At 45.0% G+C, this 15,000-nt stretch overlaps 1 long non-coding RNA gene across 3 annotated transcripts in view; it reads right to left on the minus strand.

The window, feature by feature from the left end:
- Nucleotides 1–14,272: 14,272 nt before the first annotated feature.
- Nucleotides 14,273–15,000, minus strand: part of LOC145653362 (uncharacterized) — a 7,007-nt gene continuing 6,279 nt past the window's right edge. For all 3 annotated transcript variants that reach the window (XR_014119656.1, XR_014119657.1, XR_014119655.1), the window contains one exon: nt 14,273–15,000. This exon is cut by the window's right edge. This is a non-coding gene — a long non-coding RNA (uncharacterized LOC145653362).

The raw sequence follows: 15,000 nt of genomic DNA on the forward strand, positions 1-15,000 counted from the left end.
CATTTACTCGTTAGTACACTGAGAATGAAACACAGTAGGACATACAAACTATAACAACACACATAAACAAATAAACTAATATTAAAGATTTGTAGAATAAAAAAAAACAACTTCAGTACATGGATAATCCAGTGAATGTGTGTGTGTGTGTGTGTGTGTGTGTGTGTGTGTGTGTGTGTGTGTGTGTGTCTGTGTGTGTGTGTGTGTACAAAGTGAGAAGGGATTCAGTGAATATGTGTGTGTGTGTGTAAGATACTTTCTTTTAAATGTGCATGGGTAAGATACTTTCATCTTGGTTTTCAAGCAGATTAATTGATAAATTAGGAGTGTTATATGTTATAAACGGATATGAGATTTGCAAGGGTTTGTGGACATCTTTTGTCAATAGTAATCTAGTTCTAGATTAGTAAACAAATATTTAATAAATAACAGCAACATCCTACCTATCCTGATGTTTCTGACAGTCTGAAACACCATTCGGTCTGTAACTACTCAGTCTGTAACATTACACCCCTCTCTCTCACATTCTCTCACCCCTCTCTCTCTTTCTCACACACACACACACACTCTGGCTCTTTCACTCTCTCACCCCCTATCTCTCACACTCTCTCTCACTCTCCCATTCTCTCACCCCTCTCTCATGCTCACCCCCTCTCTCACCCCCTCTCTCTTTCTCACACACACACACACACACACACACACACACACACACACACACTCTCTAACTCTTTCACTCTCTCACCCCCTCTCTCGCCCATTCTAACCCCTTTCACACACACACACACACACACACACACACACACACACACACACACACTCTCTAACTCTCACTCTCTCACCCCCTCTCTCACCCATTCTAACCCCTTTCACACGTACACACACACACACACTCTCTAACTCTTTCACTATCTCACCCCTTCTCTCTCACTCTCTCACACCCTCTCTCACACTCTCTCACCTCTCTCTCACACACACACACTCTCTAACTCTCACTATCTCACCCCTTCTCTCTCACTTTCTCACACCCTCTCTCACACTCTCTCACCTCTCTCACACACACACACACACACTCTCTAACTCTTTCACTATCTCACCCCTTCTCTCACTCTCTCACATCCTCTCTCACACTCTCTCACCTCTCCCACACACACACACACTCTCTAACTCTTTCACTATCTCACCCCTTCTCTCTCACTCTCTCACATCCTCTCTCACACTCTCTCACCTCTCTCACACACACACACACTCTCTAACTCTTTCACTATCTCACCCCTTCTCTCTCACTCTCTCACACCCTCTCTCACACTCTCTCACCTCTCTCCCACACACACACACACACTCTCTAACTCTTTCACTATCTCACCCCTTCTCTCTCACTCTCTCACACCCTCTCTCACACTCTCTCACCTCTCTCCCCCCCACACACACACACTCTCTAACTCTTTCACTATCTCACCCCTTCTCTCTCACTCTCTCACACCCTCTCTCACACTCTCTCACCTCTCTCACACACACACACTCTCTAACTCTTTCACTATCTCACCCCTTCTCTCTCACTCTCTCACACCCTCTCTCACACTCTCTCACCTCTCTCACACACACACACTCTCTAACTCTTTTACTATCTCACCCCTTCTCTCTCTTTCTCACACCCTCTCTCACACTCTCTCACCTCTCTCTCTCACACACACACACACACTCTCTAACTCTTTCACTATCTCACCCCTTCTCTCACTCTCTCACATCCTCTCTCACACTCTCTCACCTCTCCCACACACACACACTCTCTAACTCTTTCACTATCTCACCCCTTCTCTCTCACTCTCTCACATCCTCTCTCACACTCTCTCACCTCTCTCTCACACACACACACACTCTCTAACTCTTTCACTATCTCACCCCTTCTCTCTCACTCTCTCACACCCTCTTTCACACTCTCTCACCTCTCTCTCCCACACACACACACACACACTCTCTAACTCTTTCACTATCTCACCCCTTCTCTCTCACTCTCTCACACCCTCTCTCACACTCTCTCACCTCTCTCCCATACACACACACACACACACTCTCTAACTCTTTCACTATCTCACCCCTTCTCTCTCACTCTCTCACACCCTCTCACACTCTCTCACCTCTCTCACACACACACACACACACTCTCTAACTCTTTCACTATCTCACCCCTTCTCTCTCACTCTCTCACACCCTCTCTCACACTCTCTCACCTCTCCCACGCACACACACACTCTCTAACTCTCTCTCTCGCCCTCTTTTCTCTCTCTGTCTCTCTCTCACTCTCTCACATGCTCTCTCTCTCTCTCTCTCCCGCTTGCTTTCTTTCCTCCCGATGCCACTGTCATGTTTTCAACCACATCCCGACCGAAAAGGCAGAGACTGCTCCATCACCTCCACTTTTCCACACCCCCACACCTCCAGACCTCCACACCAACACACCTGCCTTCACTCCCTGCATCCTGACAGCTGGCAGACGCGCTGCTCAGTGCCACCATAATCTGATAAAGGCACCGCGACTGCTGCCTGAGCTCAACATGGCTGCGCTTCAGCCTTTAACACAGGCAGCCTGTCAGGGGTTTCAGCTGTGTTTAGTTTCACGTGACCCACCGTGATGGACGTGCTGTAGACCCAAATGAAAGTCGAACAGTACAGGTGCCTGCGTGTAGTTTGGTTGCCAGAGCAGCGGACTCATTGTTAGGGGCGTGTCCTAAGTGAAGAGCGGTAAAAAGCTGTTTTGTGGAATAAACAGGTAGAGATAAAGGTGAGGTTTAGACATCCCAGTGATGAAATGGAAGAGACAGAGAGACAGGCTGGCTTGCAGAGTGTATAACAGACATGTACAGTGGGTATGATGTGTGTGTGTGTGGTGTGTGTGGTGTGTGTGGGGGGGGAGAGAAAGGGACTGTTGCTGATGCATTTCACAATTCTGCATGCTGAATAAGCTTTTCCTAATCAGAGATGCATTTTAGTGCTTTAGGTAATTACACCGTTTTCTTAGACAGGTTGATGGTTTGTGGTTGAAACTGTAATTATCTATGGTGCATCGGTCTACAGGTTTTAGGAAAAATCTTTTTAAGGTGTTAATGTTTTTGCAAATGTGCGATACTCTCCACATTTCTCCCATTTTGCATTAAATATAAATGATGGTCTGGTTTAAGAATAACCCAGCTCAGTTTAAGCGGTTTTGATAGGCAAGACCAAAAACAAGTCTCAGTTTGTATCTGCAGCTATTCCAATATATTCTATGTATCTTTTACTTATATAGATCAAATATTTATTAGTTCTGTACATTTGGTGACATGCCTCATAGCCTTCATGTATATAATTTGGTTAATTCAGAGGTTCCTCTGTTGGTTAGCTCAGAGGTTCGTCAGCTGGTTAGTTCACAGGTTTGTCTTTTGGTTAGTTCACAGGTTCGTCTGTTCATTAGCTCACAGGTTCGTCTGTTGGTTAGATCATAGGTTCATCTTTTGGTTAGCTCAGAGGCTCATCTGTTGGTTAGTTCACAGGCTCGTCTGCTGGCTAGCTCACAGGTTCTTCTTGGTTAGTTCACAGATTCATCTGTTGGTTAGTTCATGTGTTCATCTGTTGGTTAGCTCAGATGTTTTTCTGTTGGTTAGTTCATAGGTTCGTCTGTTGGTTAGCTCAGAGGCTTGTCTGTTGGTTAGTTCACATGTTCATCTGTTGATTAGTGCACAGGTTCATCTGTTAGTTAGCTCAGAGTTTCATCTGTTGGTTAGGTCACAGGTTTGTCTGTTGGTTAGATCACAAGTTTGTCTGTTGGTTAGCTCACAGGTGCATCTGTTGGTTAGTTCACAGGTCCGTCTATTGGTTAGCTCAGATGTTTCTCTATTGGGTAGTTCACACGTTCGTCTTTTGGTTAGTTCACAGGTCCATCTGTTTGTTAGCTCAGAGGTGCAGCGTTGGTTAGTTCACAGGTTCGTGTGTTGGTTAGTTCAGATGTTTCTCTGTTGGTTAGTTCACAGGTTCATCTGTTGGTTAGCTCACAGGTTCATCTGTTGGTTAGCTCAGAGGCTCATCTGTTGATTAGTTCACAGGTTCATCTGTTGGTTAGCTCACAGGTTCTTCTTGGTTAGTTCACAGGTTCATCTGTTGCTTAGTTCACAGGTTTGTCTGTTGGTTAGCTCAGAGGTTCGTCTGTTGGTTAGTTCACAGTTTTGTCTGTTGGTTAGATCAGATGTTCATTTGTTGGTTAGCTCAGATATTGTTTCTGTTGGTTACTTCACAGATTCGTCTGTTGGTTAGTTCACAGGTTCGTCTTTTGGTTAGGTCACAGGTTCCTCTGTTGGTTAGCTCAGAGGTTCATCTGTTGCTTAGTTCACAGTTTCGTCTATTGCTTAGCTCAGAGGTTCATCTGTTGTTTAGTTCACAGGTTCATCTGTTGGTTAGTTCACAGGTTCTTCTGTTGGTTAGCTCACAGGTTCGTCTTGGTTAGTTCACAGGTTCGTCTTGGTTAGTTCACAAATTCATCTGTTGGTTAGTTCACAGGTTCATCTGTTGGTTAGCTCAGAGTTTCATCTGTTGGTTAGGTCACAGGTTTGTCTGTTGGTTAGCTCAGAGGCTCATATGTTGGTTAGTTCACAAGTTCATCTGTCGGTTAGCTCACAGGCTTGTCTTGGTTAGTTCACAGGTTCATCTGTTGGTTAGTTCACAGGTCCGTCTGTTGGGTAGCTCAGAGGTTTGTCTGTTGGTTAGTTTGCAGGTTCATCTGTTGGTTAGTTCAGATGTTTCTCTGTTCATTAGTTCACAGGTTCATCTGTTGGTTAGCTCAGAGTTTCACCTGTTGGTTAGCTCACAGGTTCGTCTGTTGGTTGGATCATAGATTCATCTTTTGGTTAGCTCAGAGGCTTGTCTGCTGGTTAGCTCACAGGTTCTTCTTGGTTAGTTCACAGATTCATCTGTTGGTTAGCTCAGATGTTTTTCTGTTGGTTAGTTCATAGGTTCGTCTGTTGGTTAGCTCAGAGGCTTGTCTGTTGGTTAGTTCACGTTTTCATCTGTTGGTTAGTGCACAAGTTCATCTGTTGGTTAGCTCAGAGTTTCATCTGTTGGTTAGGCCACAGGTTTGTCTGTTGGTTAGATCACAGGTTTGTCTGTTGGTTAGCTCACAGGTTTGTCTGTTGGTTACCTCAGAGGCTCATCTGTTGGTTAGCTCACAGGTTCGACTTGGTTAGTTCACAGGTTCATCTGTTGGTTAGTTCACAGGTCCGTCTATTGGTTAGCTCAGATGTTTCTCTATTGGTTAGTTCACACGTTCGTCTTTTGGTTAGTTCACAGGTTCGTCTGTTGGTTAGCTCAGAGATGCGTCTGTTGGTTAGTTCACAGGTTCGTCTTTTGGTTAGATCAGATGTTCATCTGTTGGTTAGCTCAGATATTGTTTTCTGTTGGTTAGTTCACAGGTTGTTCTTGGTTAGTTCACAGGTTCTTCTGTTGGTTAGCTCACAGGTTCATCTTGGTTAGTTCACAGGTTCATCTGTTGGTTAGTTCACTCATTCATCTGTTGGTTAGTTCACGTTTTCATCTGTTGGTTAGCTCAGATGTTTTTCTGTTGGTTAGTTCATAGGTTCATCTTTTGGTTAGGTCACAGGTTCATCTGTTGGTTAGCTCAGACGTTTTTCTGTTGGTTAGTTCACAGCTTAGTCTGTTGATTAGTTCACACGTTTGCCTGTTGTTTAGCTCAGAGGTTCATCTGTTGTTTAGTTCACAGGTTCTTCTGTTGGTTAGCTTACAGGTTCATCTTGGTTAGTTCACAGGTTTGTCTGTTGGTTAGTTCACAGATTCGTCTGTTGGTCAGTTCACATGTTTATCTGTTGGTTAGCTCAGAGGCTCATCTGTTGGTTAGTTCACAGGTTCATCTGTTGGTTAGTTCACAGGTTCATCTGTTGGTTAGTTCACAGGTTTGTCTGTTGGTTAGTTCACAGGTTTGTCTGTAGGTTAGGTCACAGGTTCATCTGTTGGTTAGCTCAGAGGCTCGTCTGTTGGTTAGTTCACAGCTAGTGCTGTTTAATTGAGGTGTGCTGGTGGGAAGAACACCGTGAAACCACAGCCAACAAGAAAGGCTTTTCTGGACTGGTCAGAGGAACCTTTTCGCTTAAGCTGCTGACATTTGCAGAAATGACACCTGTGGTGGACGGTGTGTAAATGTGTGTGTCCTGCTCCTCCCTCTGTCGTGCAGCACTGTGTGAATCATTATGCGGATGTGAGACAGATGATGCAGTTCTAAGCCGTAGCTTTCATTATCGGCAGTTAAAGTTGTTTGACCTGCACATAAGACTGAGCCCTTGGGTCCTTCTTCTTCCTCTCTGAACCCCCTTTCGATTGATTGGGTAACGTTAACCGGATTTTTCCTTACTAGCATGAAAGGCTATCCATTCTGTTGTGCCTGTTTTGAATTCATTCCCAGCCATTACTCCACATTAGGAGTACATTTAGGGATAAATTAATGTGGTAACAACCCCAGGGGTCGCCCCAGTGTAGTAGAACACACAGCAGACAGAAAACGGCTTCCACAGAACAAAAAGGGGACTAGGTGTCAATCATCAGAAAACAGCAAGGTTTAAAAATGGGCGCGATGTCAGTACACTCCGAGTAATACACTGTATCAGTGTTCTTTCCCACAGCAGTGCATCAGCAGGGACTGGGACTAAAAACCACACAAGTCGTTACTGAAATGCTACCCCAACGTTGTTGTTTGGAACTTAACTTTTCAGAGGAATCCTGTTGTTATTCCGCCATGCAGGTTCTTGAAAAAGTGTAAATCATTTTTAACATTTAGAAATCCAAGCTTTGTTTTCTTTGTTCTGCAGTGAAAATTACTTTCAGCAAACTTCTGGTCAATAAAATGAAACATTTTATGTTTTTTATATGTATGGGTACGTTGGCCTTTATTTTAGTGTAATGTTTAAGCACATTTTCACAGATGCTAGCAGACTAAGAATGTAACATTTTAAGCATAATGAAACATGTTCATTATGTGCCAATATTGTCCAAAAACCCAGCCAATAATAGATATCTAATATATGTGTGCCTGAATTACCAAAAGAAATACTTTGGAAAAAGAGCCTGAATCAATGTGTTTGGTAATTCTGTATTTGAGTGGGCTGTAAGTGATAGTGTTTGGTAGGGTTGTATTTGTGTGGGATATGAGAGAGAGAGAGAGAGAGAGAGAGAGAGAGAGAGAGAGAGAGAGAGAGAGAGAGAGAGAGAGAATGTCTATATTTCTGTTCGTTGGGCTTTTTTATTTCTTGTGTACCAGACATTACTCGATTGATCTCCATGAAGAATCTGTCTTTGTTATGTTATTAACGTCCGCTTTGGAGGCTAAAGTCATTATTCCTCTCTTCTACTTCGCATCTGGATCAGCTAAGGCTTCTAGTTCTCACAACGTTACAAACAGAAATCCCCGTCCACTAGCGAGGTGCCAGGGACATGTGCGCGAAGAAGTTAGGAAAATGCTGATGGGCAAAATTACTTTTCATTTCAGGAGAGCACAAAAAAAACAAACTGTTCACCTCATGTGGAAGGAACATTAGTACAACCATCTGTGAACAGCCGCTCATCTGCGAATGCAGGTGTGTTTCGCAAGTGGCCGAGTCTGAAACTTCCCAAATGACTACTATTACGGCAGGACTGGATTCCCTCGATAACGAGCGGAGGAGCTTTGATCTCGAGCTCTCCGACCAGGGCCAGCTTGGTCTCATCAGACACACGGAGACACGACACACCAATAACTTAACTATGCACTAACCCAAGCCCTGCCATTTCCCACTGTCTCTAAGGCACAGTTTCCTCTGCCCCATCACTCCGCACACCACTGCTCACCAAACTCGCTGCGATCACCGTGATTTGAGCAAAACTGGGAACTTTTTTTTTTTTCTGTAGCAAGAAAGAAAATTGCGTTGTAGAGTGGAGAAGGGAGAGATGATAAAGTGCTTCTGAAAAGTTTCCCACTGTCACACACTGTTGGTCCACGCCACATCTCCTGGACCACTGCACCCGCACAGCATGGCCGACCCGGGAAGCACAGCTGGGACAGAGAGGTTAGCGGTTATAGGAAGGTGTAGAGGTTATGGGCATATGTGTGATTTGTTATTTATTTGCCAGGAACGAAAGTAGGAAAATATGCAAATGTTATGAATGTGTGTGTGTGTGTGTGTGTGTGTGTGTGTGTGATTTTTCTTTAAAAGTTTGCAGAAATCATCAGGGATGAGAAAGCATGGCACAAAAAACCCTCAGAACTCAATTAGAATTCAACTCAACTCAGATCTCAATTAGAACTCAATTAGAACTCAACTCCACTCAACTCAGAACTCAATTATTTTAAATAGCTTAAGATCATAACATAGGCCACAGACTTCATACATCTAAAATAACTGCTTGTTTAAGGAGCATACAGTGGGGACCACACAGCCAATTCACACAGATAGAGCTTGACTGTCATCCTGTGTCTGTCCAACCCCGCGCTGAGACTGGCTTCTGCCACCCATGTGTGCCTTTAATAAACGTGCTTTGACCCAGAGTGTCAGTCACAGATCCGACATGGTGATGCGTCCCAGTCAGCCAATGAGGCGATAATGAACCCTGGTCACCCTTCCATCACCCTGACATTACACAGGCAGCTCTGTCGGATGACAGTCTTCCACGCATTAACCTTCTAGCTGATGTAACAAGTCTGTTTTAATAATAATCTCCCCCACACTTTTCCCCTTTCTGGGTATGATAATAGCTCTGGGTGTCTGTTTCGGGAAGCGCGCCTAGACTACCGATGTTTCCGTAGACAGGCTCGCGCGCCGTGCAGTCGTCTGCCTCATCATCGTTGTATCAAAGGGTGTCAGCGCTTGTGAGGTCGCACCTGTGATGTTCTCTGTCATGGGGGACACCAAACCAGGTCTCTCTGGAAGAAATACGCCAGACGCTAAAAACAGACCCAGCACAGGAATAGTAATGAAGGAATTATGAGCTGGACACATTTTTAGACACATTTTTAAAAACATGATATATTTGCTTTGTTTCTGCTTTGCACACATACGCATATTTTCCAAGCCTGCATGCTTTACATAAAACCAAACAGATGTGATGTTTGACGACAGCTATTTTAATTGAAATTGAATTATTAATCTGGACACTGGAGAATTGTGTCTGTTTGAAGCCATGTGCTGCCTAACAATATGATCACAGCTCACGATAAATCTACTAGTAGACACTTCAGAAACTCAAAGACAACGCCAGAGGACATCTGTGTCCCCGAAGAGGCCCCGCCCTCAGAACTGAGGTAGGAGATCTGGCTTGCTCACACAGTGATATTTATGTGACAATATCCAGCAAAAACAATCTCCTTAAACCGGCTCGACACTGGGTGTCATGCTGCCTGGCGTGGACGGACATTTAGACCAAACTGCGGCTTTCCTTTGCTGAAAGAAGTCATTTGAGTAAATCAGTGTGGTTAAACGATAGCAGAGACGCACTTTATAGACAGGGTTTGCATAAAAGACCCTGGTTTCGCACAGAGCAGCTACCAGAGGATCAGTATTTGGGTATGATGTTAATGGGTTTCCAACAAACTATATTATTCTGGATGCATTTTTACGTAAAAGCTGTATTTTGGAATGCAGGTATACTATACCTAAACAATTTCAATTTCGTTGATTATTCCTCTCAAATTATCAAATTATTAAAAACATCTGTAAACACCTTCTGTACATGTCAGCAAAAAGTATGCAGCGCATGTTGAATTTTCCAACATTGCAGATTCATAGCTTTTAATGTCGCCCTGCAAGCCTGCAGTCAGCTACGGTCCGGCCTGAACCGGCTGCAGCGCCAGCTGGGAAAGGAAGTGTCTGGATGCATAGCACAGTTCCCATTTTCCTTTGAGAGTGTCGAGGTAGCTCACGGTGAGCTGTGATCAGGAAGATATAGTGACAGCATCGACACAGTCCACAGACAGAGTGGTATGTGTGTGTGTGTGTGTGTGTGTGTGTGTGTAGGTGTGGGTGTGTGTGTGTTAGATCAGTGGTATTCTATTATAATGGTACCATAAAGGCTTTCCCTACTGTGTTCGCTGGAATTATACGGCGACTGTTATCTTGTTACTATACCATTAATTACACTGTAATATATAAGTGAATTATGAGTATCAACGTGTTTACACACTTTTACTCAGAATACTACACAGTAATTGACAGAATAGTTAAACAAAGGTAGTTTAATTTGTTACCATATGTAATTACATTAAAAATGGAGAGGTACATAATCTATTTACATTTATCTGACACTTTTACTTACACTTATAAGTGAACACAACTTGAGTAATTAAGGGTCTTGCTCAGGGGCCCAACAGCGGCAAAATGGCAGTGGTGGAGCTTGAACCAGCAACCTTCTGATTAATGGTCCAGTACCTTCACCACTGAGACTCCACTTAAAATCAAAGGTTTAAGCTCCCATTCAACTCTGCTGTCCAAGATTGTTTAGTCTCCACCCTGCGGAGTGCGTGCCTCGATACACTCCGTTTTTTTGCTTTTCTCCGACTCCACCCACACACACATACTCCTAACGCATTACTACAAATCATGTAATGGAAGTCTACTTCAGCTCAGATTATCAGCAGGAAAAAGAAGTGCTGTTGCGGAATGACGTTACTACGTGGACATTCTGTTTCATGGGGGTTTTCAAGCAAAAGAACTGAACGAGTAAAATGGAAAAGTGAAGATGAGACTTAAGGCGAGAGGGTCTTAGAGACATGCAGAAAAGGTGGAGGAGAATGAGGATGAGGATGAAGATCAAGCCGGAGACACACATCCAGAGATAACTGACCAGAGGCTCCAGCAGCTGCTACATCTGTTACTGCCTTACGAAAAAGCTTTTTGTTAAATCAGTGCAAACACACACACACACACACACACACACACACACACACACACACAAATATACATATACACAGTCGCATACATACATATATATATATATATATATATATATATAGCTGATGAAGGACCTCTGGGAAACGTCCTGTTTCTCTGGAAACCTTTTTACTTCACTACAGTTTTGAATCAATCAATCAATCAACCAATCAATCAATCAGTCAATGTGCATGTGGGCGTGTGTTGGGTGTGTATGTGAACATGTGTGCGGGCTTGTTTGTGGGCATGTTTGGGTGTGTATATGGGTGTGTATGTGGGCATGTGTGTGGGTGTGTATGTGAGCGTGTGTGTGTGTATGTGAACGTGTGTGTCTGTGTGTAGGTGTGTGTGCGTGTGCACGTGTGCATGTGTGTATATGTGTGTGCGTGTGTATGTGTGTGTGTGTGTCTGCATGTGTGTGTTTGTGTGTGTGTTTGAGTGTGGGTGTGTGCATGTATGTGTATGTGTGTGTATGTGTGTGTGTGTGTGTGTGTGTGTGTGTGTGTGTGTGTGTGTATGTGTGTGTGTGTGTGTGTGTGTGTGTGTGTGTGTGTGTGTGTGTGTGTGGGAGGGAGGCGGGGCAGCACAGTTGTGTTCTTCACTTCACTCACACACTCCCAGCATTCTCTGGTGTCATTAAAGGGCTAATGGTCCAAAACGAGAGTCCTGCACCTCTGACCTGCTTCACTATCCCACACCGTCCTCCTGATGGTGACTCAGCCCTTCAGCCAAGAACTTGAGGCGTGAGCCAAGCTGATCCAACACGGCCACATGTCCGCCTGCGGTCTTGGATGCGTTACTGCTATCTCCCATGTCAACCCGCCCCATTCAGGTCATCGGTTAATGATCCGGCCCTCTGTGAGCTGAACACTGCGCCGTGGCTCCTTCAGCATGACAGCCCCAAGACAGGAGTGTGATACATCGTGTTGAATATCCAGTCCCGATCTTTTAATTCTGGTTGCTTACCAAGCCGCACCACTGAGGGAATGTCGTCACACCACTGTGTCAAGTACCAGCGTAGTGGCCTGACCTGCCTGTTTCACTGACTGTAAAGGATTTGGGTTACTTTTAGGTTACTGCGTGCTTGTCTGATGATAACTCCCTCCCCAGGCTGCTGAGTGCATTCTCTCTATCGTACGTCTGCAGGTGCATAGGATCAATGACATTAGTCCTTCCAGTGACTGACTAGTGTGCCCTCATCCCCTCGTTAAAGTTTGCTTGGGGCTACACCAGCTGACTGTGCTCTGTCCACCACATTTACTGCCAGTGTGGTCCTTCTGTTAGCTCGAGCTTTCTCACGTGGAGTTCCAAACACAGGGGTACAGTTTCCACCCTCAGCTATTAGACTCCTGTGTGTTCCACAGCTGTGTTGGCATTATTCTACCACAGCCATGTTGGCGCTAGTCTTCCACAGCTGTGTTAGCATGTCTTCAACTGCAGTGAGTCTGTTAGTGTTGGTTTTCCACAGCCATATTAGTGTTAGTTTTCCACAGGTGTGCATGATAGCACTAGTCTACCACTGGCGTGTTGGCGTTAGTCTTCCACAGGCATGTTAGTGCTAGTCTACCACTAGCGTGTTGGCGTTAGTCTTCCACAGGCATGTTAGCGCTAATCTACCACAGGCATGTTAGCGTTAGTCTTCCACAGCCGTGTTAGCGCTAGTTTACCACAGCTGTGTTAGTGCTAGTCTTCCACAGGCATGTTAGTGCTAGTCTACCACTGCTGTGTTAGCGCTAGTCTACCACAGGCGTGTTGGTGTTAGTCTTCCACAGCCGAGCACTATTTGCCCTGTAGATGGATGTGATGAGCGGGTTCAGGTTGCTTTGAGAATCTTTCCATATGCTAAACACTCTTATATCTGTTTTCTGATTGGCCAGAAGTCACACAGCATGTTTATTCTGGCAGGAGCTAGGAGATGTGGAAAAGAATCAAGGGCTGGGCTCTGCATGAGTCTCACTCCAGGGCTTTGGGGACACAGTTAATTAACAACTACAACAAAAAGATTCAGGCACGACCCTCCAGAGACTCCCTTACCCTCCTCAGATCTCCCGCCCAGACAAGGGGGCCATCAGCAGGCACATGTGCAGCGAAACACACCCAAACCAGCAAGCTGTGTGAATCAAACATCTAAATGAGGTTGGCTGAGGAAAGGGCAATTGTCAAAGGCTTTGTTAATGATTATCAGTGGGATATAAGAGCTGCTTCCCTGTGGCCCTAGGAACCTCAGAAGAGCCGCTTCCCTGTGGCCCTAGGAACCTCAGAAGAGCCGCTTCCCTGTGGCCCTAGGAACCTCAGGAGAGCCGCTTCCCTGTGGCCCTAGGAACCTCAGGAGAGCCGCTTCCCTGTGGCCCTAGGAACCTCAGAAGAGCCGCTTCCCTGTGGCCCTAGGAACCTCAGAAGAGCCGCTTCCCTGTGGCCCTAGGAACCTCAGAAGAGCCGCTTCCCTGTGGCCCTAGGAACCTCAGAAGAGCCGCTTCCCTGTGGCCCTAGGAACCTCAGAAGAGCCGCTTCCCTGTGGCCCTAGGAACCTCAGAAGAGCCGCTTCCCTGTGGCCCTAGGAACCTCAGGAGAGCCGCTTCCCTGTGGCCCTAGGAACCTCAGAAGAGCCGCTTCCCTGTGGCCCAAGGAACCACAGGAGAGCCGCTTCCCTGTGGCCATAGGAACCTCAGGAGTCCTGCTCTCAGGAGATCGGCCTTCAGCCTGCCCCTGGGGGCCAGGAAAGCCCTCACCCATAATACTAAACATACAACATATAACATATAGTAGCATATATCTACCGAAGATCCCAGGTAGTAACTACAGTGTACTAGAGTTAAAGAATTAGAGGACGTTAAAAAAAATCTAGTTCCTGAAGAAGCAGGATGTTTCCGGCAGAGCTGCTTCATCTGCGGAGCCAGCACAATGCCAAACAGCTTTCAACGAGACAACCTTGTGGAGTTGTCTGGGAAAAGTGGGTTGAGGGGCCTGACGCTGATCTGAAATCAGAAGCACTTTGCTGATGAAGGACCTCTGTCTGAAATGTTCTGTTTCTTTGGAAACCTTGTGTACACTAAAATGAAACTAAACATTTAAACTTTACACTAAAATGAAACTGGAAGATATGACCACACCCACTGGAAGATATGACCTCCCACTGGAGGGGTGAGACCATGCTTGACACGAATGCGCAAACAAAAATTCTTAGAGCTCTTAACAAAATGACACTACTGAACACTACTGAACACACTACTGAAACCCCAAACAGTGGAGACGAACAATACAAGTACAAAAAATCAACAAAAAGGGATTTAAACAGAAACACACGAGAACATCTAGCAGACTTACAAGAGGACAGAGAGGGAACACATTCAAAAACTGACAACGAAAACCAAGTCTAAAACAGGAGATATTTATACAGTTTAACAGAACAAAAACAAAACAGCACATGGGATATATATATATATATATATATTCAAAATTGTAGTGAAGTACACAAGGTGTATATATTTTAAAAAGTATGTTTTGCTTGCACAGCTGATGAATGACCTCTGTCTGAAATGTCCTGTTTCTCTGGAAACGCTGTGTACTTCTCTACAGCTCTAACTACAGTACAATGCAGTTACTCATCTGGACACACATACACACACACACACACACACACACACACACACACACACACACACACACATTAAAAACACCTTGCTAGTAGCAGGTTTGACCCCCTTTTGCCTTCAGAATTGCCTTGATTCTTCGTGGCAGAGATCCAATAATGTTCTGGAAACGTCCCTCAGAGATTTTGGTCCATATTAATGAGACAGGATCAGACAGTTGCTGCAGATTTGTTAGCACACCATTACACCACTCTCAGAACATTACACCACCATTACACCACCTCCACACCATTACACCACCATTACACCACCCTCAGAACATTACACCACGATTACACCACCCCAGACCATTACACCACCATTACACCACCCTCAGAACATTACACCACGATTACACCACCCCAGACCATTACACCAACATTACACCACCTTCAGAATATTACACCACCATTACACCACCCCAGACCATTACACCACCA

Source organism: Electrophorus electricus, chromosome 24, assembly GCF_041902795.1.
Source record: "Electrophorus electricus isolate QZ-2024a chromosome 24, ASM4190279v1, whole genome shotgun sequence".
NCBI classification, from domain to species: Eukaryota; Metazoa; Chordata; class Actinopteri; order Gymnotiformes; family Gymnotidae; genus Electrophorus; species Electrophorus electricus.